The sequence below is a fragment of the Neovison vison genome, chromosome 12 (genome assembly GCF_020171115.1).
Source record: "Neovison vison isolate M4711 chromosome 12, ASM_NN_V1, whole genome shotgun sequence".
Classification (NCBI taxonomy): domain Eukaryota; kingdom Metazoa; phylum Chordata; class Mammalia; order Carnivora; family Mustelidae; genus Neogale; species Neogale vison.
Genome location: NC_058102.1, coordinates 117,737,635 through 117,744,255, shown reverse-complemented (window position 1 = coordinate 117,744,255; position 6,621 = coordinate 117,737,635). Strand labels below are relative to the sequence as shown.

The following is a 6,621-nucleotide window of genomic DNA, read 5'->3' as shown; positions in this document are numbered from 1 at the left end:
TTTGAATCCCCAACAGGCAGCTGCCCCTCCTCTCAACAACCTGCTGCCCGCTCCCCCCACTGCCCCCGACCAGCAGCCCCTTATCACCGACACCCCCTCCGCCCCCTCCCTGCGCACCCCCGCCCCTAGACTCAAGCTGGAGGGGGCAGCACCCTGCACGGCACCTGCCGCCTGGCACACACGAGGCAGGGCCAGGGCCAGCGCCCGAGGGAGCCAACAGCTGGCAGGCCATCTCTCAGCCTGGCGCCCGCCCTGCTGCGCTTCAGGGAGGAGGGGAGGCCCGGGGCGGCAGGGGGCGGGGGTGCTCTTGATGGGGGTCGCTCCGGCAAGACATCTGCTCCCCTGGCCTCGAGATCTGAAGGGCGGATGCAAGAGATCCGAGGGGGCGGGGTGTCGAGGCGGCCCCTAGCCCGCAGCTGTGCCAAGCCCCAGCTCCCACTCTCCGCGGCCACAGTCTGTCCCTTTCAAGCCTGGTTCTTCTCCCCTCCCCCCCTCAGCTGGCGTCTGGGGAAATAGAAGTATCACAAGCGAACTGCCACGGAGAAACAAAGCTGTCTGCTGGCGGCCGTCCCAGGCTGCCCGGGCTCCCCTGCCTCCCCCGACTCCCCACCCCCGCTTAGGCCCCTTCCTGACACGCGGCTCCCCCCGGCCCCAGAGGCTCTGGGCCCCTGGCCAGGGCAGTGCAGGACCCCTCCTGGCTCCCGGGTCTGGTCCGACGCCCCTGTCAAATGCCGGGAGGAGTGCTGGGCTGCAGGACTCCGGGCTCAGGGCCCTCGGGGACGGAAGTGACAGATGAACAAGGGGACTTCTTCTCACTAAATCACCAGGCTGGAGCCTCCCTGGCGGCTCTTGGAAGGGCAGCCCCTCCACCCCTGTCGTCAGCTTTTCTATCTCCCTTGGCCAAAGCTCCTGGACTGGATGGGGGTGGGCGGGGGGGGGGGAGGGGGGGCGGCTTCAGGCCAGTGAGCCGGGGGAGTTGGCTTTTGGGCAAAAGCTCTATCTCGGACCTAACGCCAGCCAGTTCTACCACCCCCTTTGGAAGCAAAGAAAGAGCCTGTCATCACACCTTGATTAGCATACGGATTTAAAAACCAACAAACAAGCAGTTCTGCCCTCCGCCTTGCCAGAGAGAACAGTTTACAGACTGACTAAGGGGCCCAGACATTTACGTTGCCCAAGACTCTCAGGCAACCTGGGGTTTCCTTTTCTCCGGGCACACTACTGATTGCGCCCAGAATGCGGAGCAGAGATCACAGAGGAGGTGACAGGAATGGGACCTCCAGGCCCAGTCACCGCGGGAAACTTCTCCCCAGCTCCTAGTGGAATCTTCTCTGCAGGAAGGGACTCTCTTGCTGGCCCAAGTGATCCAAGGAGGCTCCTTTTTGGAAGTCCCTAGGTCAGAATACAACGGCAGAGTGACAAGATGGTCGTACACAAGCCCCACACAGGCCACCCTTTGATGGTTCGTGATCAGTGTCCACTTGCTTCTGGTTTCTGCTTCTTGCAGATTGGGTGTTAACTTTCCTTCCCAAAGTCCTGGTGACTCAGAGATGCATCTGAAAACTCATAGGCAGTGGAGCTTGCCTTCTAGGTGGCCACAGGCCAGGGAGCACTGTGACCAGTCATCCCCATGTCGTTTCTCCCCACTGGTCATCAGCTGCCTGCAGCATACTTGTCTCAGCACCTCAGGGCTGGCTGAGGGCTGGCAGGCGGCCTGGGAATTCTGGGGCTCCCACAGAGCTCCCATGGAGAATGCAGACCAGAACATGTGCTGTGCCTCACAAGAGCCAGTGTGTGTGCGTGCACACACACACATATACACAACAGTGTGCACACGTGCACCCGGACAGGAATAACCAGCACTCCCAGCCAACTCCTTCTTTAGCCCCCAGCTCCCTCCCCATTCACTTTCAGTGGCCCCATTGCTCCTGCCCTTAGCACAGCCACCACCCTGCTCCCAGCACTGTCCTGGTATCATCCTTCCATCTGACTATTTCCCTCTCCAGCTCCATGTAATGACAGAAGTGGCTGTGGCTTGCCTGTGGCCTAGGACTGCAAGCACCCCAGTGTTTGTGGAATGAATCGACTCCTCCATAGGGTTCTCTAATTCCCAGCTTGGCCATCCACCCCCTCAGACTCTGCTCCCCAGACCCCTTGCCAAGAGTCTGGTCTCCTTGGCTCCTCAGCCATCTCACCATCCACACCCAAGCAAATGGAACATGAGTTCTTAATAAATTAGGCAAGTCCCATGCTGGTAATGGGGCCCAAAAAGGGAAAAACATTGAACTGTATACACAGAATAGACTTTATTCCCCCAGGAGCCCCATTAGAGAATAGAATGTAAGAGGTGAACAAACAACAACAAAAGCTGAAAAAAAGAAAAAGAAAAAGAAAGAGAAGGAAGGAATGAAAAGAAAGAAATAAAGAAAGAAAAGGAAAGGAAAAGGAAAAAGAGAGAAGGAAGGAAGGAAAGAGGGGGGAGGGACGGAGGGAGACACAGAATCTCTCCACCCTCCCTTGCCAGCTCTCAGCCCTGCTCAGATATTGCACCCAAGGACAAGACACAGAGGAAGCCAAGGACACAGAGTGTGCACAGCAGGTGCCCTGCAGAAAGAATATTATTCTGGGTGCCAGAAAATCTGGGTGCCAATCAAGACATCCTGGTATACACCATTTAACTTCTCTGAACTCAGGCTTTCCTGCAAAATAATGATAAACAGTCCCTGCCCGCTTCATAGGAGGTTGTGAGGAATAAATGAGATCAGAACCATGAGAGGGAGAGCCCAGTGCTCTCTTCCAAGGAAAGCGTGGAGGCAGTGAGCCTGCAGAGACAGGCCAGCTGGGCCCTGGGGCAAGCCTGGAAACAGAAAGACACTGCCCCTCGCTCCCCTCCTCTTCTCCACACTGCCCCTGTGTGTTCATGCTATGGAATCAATCATGTCCCCCAAAATTCATCTGTTGAAACCCTAACCCCAGGTACCTCAGAATGTGGGGTTATCTGGAGACAGGATCCTTTCAGAGGTAATCAAGTTGCAACGTGGTCATCAGGGTGGGCTGCAATCCAATATGACTGGTGCCCTTCGAAGAAGAGGAGATTGGGGCACAGCCCCATAGGGAGGGAAGATCGCGCTAAAACACTGGAAGGAGGCAGACAGCTACAAGCCAAGAGAGGCCTCAGTAGAAACCAACCCTGCTGACTCCCACCTCCAGAACTGTGAGGAAACAGGTTTGTGTTGTTTAAGCTACTCAGCATGTCGTACTTGGTGACAGCAGCCCGAGTGAACTCACACAGCCCCTTCCTGCCTTTATCCTCATCCTCTTGCCCTACGGGGTGGTGTCCCACAAAGAGCCGCTCCCCCAGTTGGCCTAGCAAAGCACCAGAGAAGCAAGTCACAACCCCTGGTCTCTATGCTCACATCTGTGGGGGCGGGACCTGTCAACTGAGCCACACTTTCAGTCAAGATGTCGCCTCCAGGGTTCCTGGGTGGCTCAGTGGGTTAAAGCCTCTGCCTTTGGCTCAGATCATGGTCTCAGGGTCCTGAGATTAAGCCCCGAATCTGGCTCTCTGCTCGGTGGGGAGCCTGCTTCCTCCTCTCTCTCTGCCTGCCTCTCTGGCTCCTTGTGATCTCTGTCTGTCAAATAAATAAATAAAACCTTAAAAAAAAAATTTCCCTTCTGTCATCACACTGTGAAGACATTAAGGAGAATGTGTGTCCTGTCCGTCTCACAGCCTACGTGACAGGAGATCACCTACTCCAGTGGGTCCTTATATAGCTATCAGTATCCCCTAGGGAAACTGATAAAAATATGGGCTGAGCTTGCCTACAGAGATTTAAACCAATAGGCATGGGGTGAGGCCTGAGAATCTACTTTTAGGTGAACCTGAAGCCCAGCCAGTCTCAAGACTCACTGACCCAGCAGCCACTGTGTGAGCGATGCGCCTGTTTCCTTGGCCGGACTGAGGCCGGGTCCTCCGCGTGAGGGACCATGCACTTAGGATTTCAGCAGAGCTCCTCGAGGTTCGCTGTGGGCTAACACCCAAAGGCCCACCAGCTCTGGAGAAGGCCTCGGAGAAGGCCGCTGGCGAAGCCTGATGGGCCCTTGCCTCCTATTTCCTCCCTTTGGTGGAGCCCAATTAAAACCCATCTTTGCCCCGAGCCCCTCATGACAGAATCCTGGAGCTGGGAGGTACCCAAGGGTCGTGGAGTTCAAGTTCCTCCAGTTTCCTACAGAGACTGCTGTGGGGAGTGGAGAAGCCTGCCCAGGACACAGAACCATCAGAAGCCTGAGCCCAGAGCAGCTTCTTAGATTCCCTGTCGCGGACTTGCTTTCACGAGTGCATTGTTAAACACCACCCCAGCTTCCCAATGTGACTCTGACAGAAAAGAAAATAGGGATCTGATGGGACTTCTTCAGCGCCTGGGTGCTGGGCACTTCATATATATTATGGCATTACTTCCCCCAACTGCCTGCTCTCATTAGACCTCATTGCTTACCCTTTTTATTAAAGAGACCTTCTCAACATCACATGCAGAATAAAGTTGGCGTCAAGACTCATCTCAGGCCTGTGTAACTCCAAGTCCCAGAGAGCCCATAATCTGGGGTCAAGAAGTCTGTGCTCTTCTAAAAATAAATTTGACATATAAAATTGCATAAGTTTAAGGCATACAGCCCGTTTCTTTGATACATTTTATGTATTTTAATAGGCTTGCCAATGTAGCAATATTTATTACACTAAATAATTATGGTATAATTTTATTGTCTCGATTCATTATATTGTACACTAGATTTCTATGGCTTATTTACTACATACTACAAGTACGTACCTTAAATACCCACTCTCTGTACCACCATCAGCCACCACCCACCCCGCCTCAGTCCCCAGGAAACCATTTTACTCTGTTTTTTCCAGGCCTAACTTTTTTAGATTCAAAACATTAGTGAGATCGTATCATACTTGTCTTTCTGTCTGACTTATCTCACGTGGCATAATGTGCCTAAGAGCCAATGACAGGCTCTCCTCCTTTCTCATAGCTGACTAATATTCCATTCTGTGTATGTACCGTGTCTTTTCTACCTATTCACTCACTGATGAGCATTTGGTTTGTTTCCGTACCTTAAGCTTATACTTTCTAAACGACTACCAAAAGCTAGAAGCATACTAGGATTCTCCTGCTGGGCCCCGAGGTCTTACCTGGCAGGTCTCAGGTGACACCCCTGATGAGGTAGGCAGGGCAGCAACACCTGTGCCAGGAGCCAGGACAGCCGCACCAGAGGAGAGACACTTTCTGCCCTGATGCCAACGGCATCTGGTTTCCACAAGACTCCTTGGCTTTCTCCTGGCCTCCTGCTCCTTAAGACGGAGCCCCCTTCATACCAGCTCGACAGTGGAAGTTACATTCCACACACTGAAGTCTCTGACGTATCTCATTCTATTCCTAAATCTCCAGGAGGGCTTCCTGTGGGACTCCCCAAGCTGATACCAGGTGCTAGGGCTTCATCACAATGAGCCAGTAGATAATGGAGGAGAGGGGGTGGGTGACAGAAGGAGATGTCCCTTTCATGACATCCCCCTTTGCTCTCCTCCTCTTTCCATATGGCCTCCTTCATGTCTCCTCCAACCGCCCTCCTCTCCTCACCCTTCCCCCATCCTCCTGTCCTATCAGAAGGTTCTAGCTCCTTCCGATGACATGGGATAAATTGCAGGACTCATTCATTCGTCTGTTTGTTCAGCAAATATTTGTTAAGTTCATAACGTGTGCCAGCCCGTGTCCCAGGCACAGGGAATAATACAGCAGTGAATGAAAGAAACCAACCAAACAACACGGACAGAAACCCTTGCCCTCATGGAGCTTCCACTCTAGCTAGAGAGAAAGAAAGCAACTAAGAAAAATAAGAAAGTATAAAGTAAGGAATCGATAAGGAGAAGAAGAAGACAAAAGGAAGATCTGAGGTGTGAGGGGTGGTTTAAATTTCAGAGAAGGGGGCCAGGGAAACCTTACTCAAGTTACTTTTTAGTAAAAACATGAAGAGGTGAGGAAACAATCATGTGGCTACGGGGGACTGGGGGAGGATTCTAGTTGGAGAGAAGAGCAAATGCCAAGTCTTTGAGGCGGAAGCAGAGGGAGCGACAAGGACAGCTGTAGAAGATGAGATCAGTCAGGAGGGGAGGGGGCAGGAGACAATTCACGTAGAGGAAATCCTGGAGGATTTGGCAGAGGAATGACCCAATCGGAGTTCTAACTGGATGTCTGTGGCAGCGTTGTTGAACTCAGACTAAAGGAGGGTAAGGATGAGAGCGTAAGATGGACTCTGGGGCCTCAGCAGTCCTGGGGGGGTTTCACAGTGGCTTGACTACAGTACTGAGGTGATAAAGAGTGATTGAAAACGAGGATAGTACCACTATCAATTGTCAACTGCCTGGGGCCTGAGCAAAGGAGACTTGTTTCATTGCCCTCCCCACCCCATGGCAGGCCACCACGCACTTATAAGCACAGATAAGCCCCCACATCCCCACCCTCCTTTCTTCCTGACAGAGCCCAACAGTCCACAGCTCTGCTGACTCCTCTCCCATCCCCAAACTTGCATGTCCTGTCAAGGTAGGTCGAATTCAACTGACTC

General features: G+C 53.0%; 1 long non-coding RNA gene across 1 annotated transcript; it reads right to left on the bottom strand.

Moving 5' to 3' along the window:
* Positions 1–1,067: 1,067 nt before the first annotated feature.
* On the bottom strand, positions 1,068–5,870 carry LOC122891275. The gene is made up of 4 exons (XR_006381265.1): positions 5,195–5,870; positions 4,497–4,623; positions 2,981–3,078; positions 1,068–1,392 (listed from the first exon to the last, which is right to left on the bottom strand). It is a non-coding gene; the product is annotated as an uncharacterized LOC122891275 (long non-coding RNA).
* Positions 5,871–6,621: the final 751 nt, after the last annotated feature.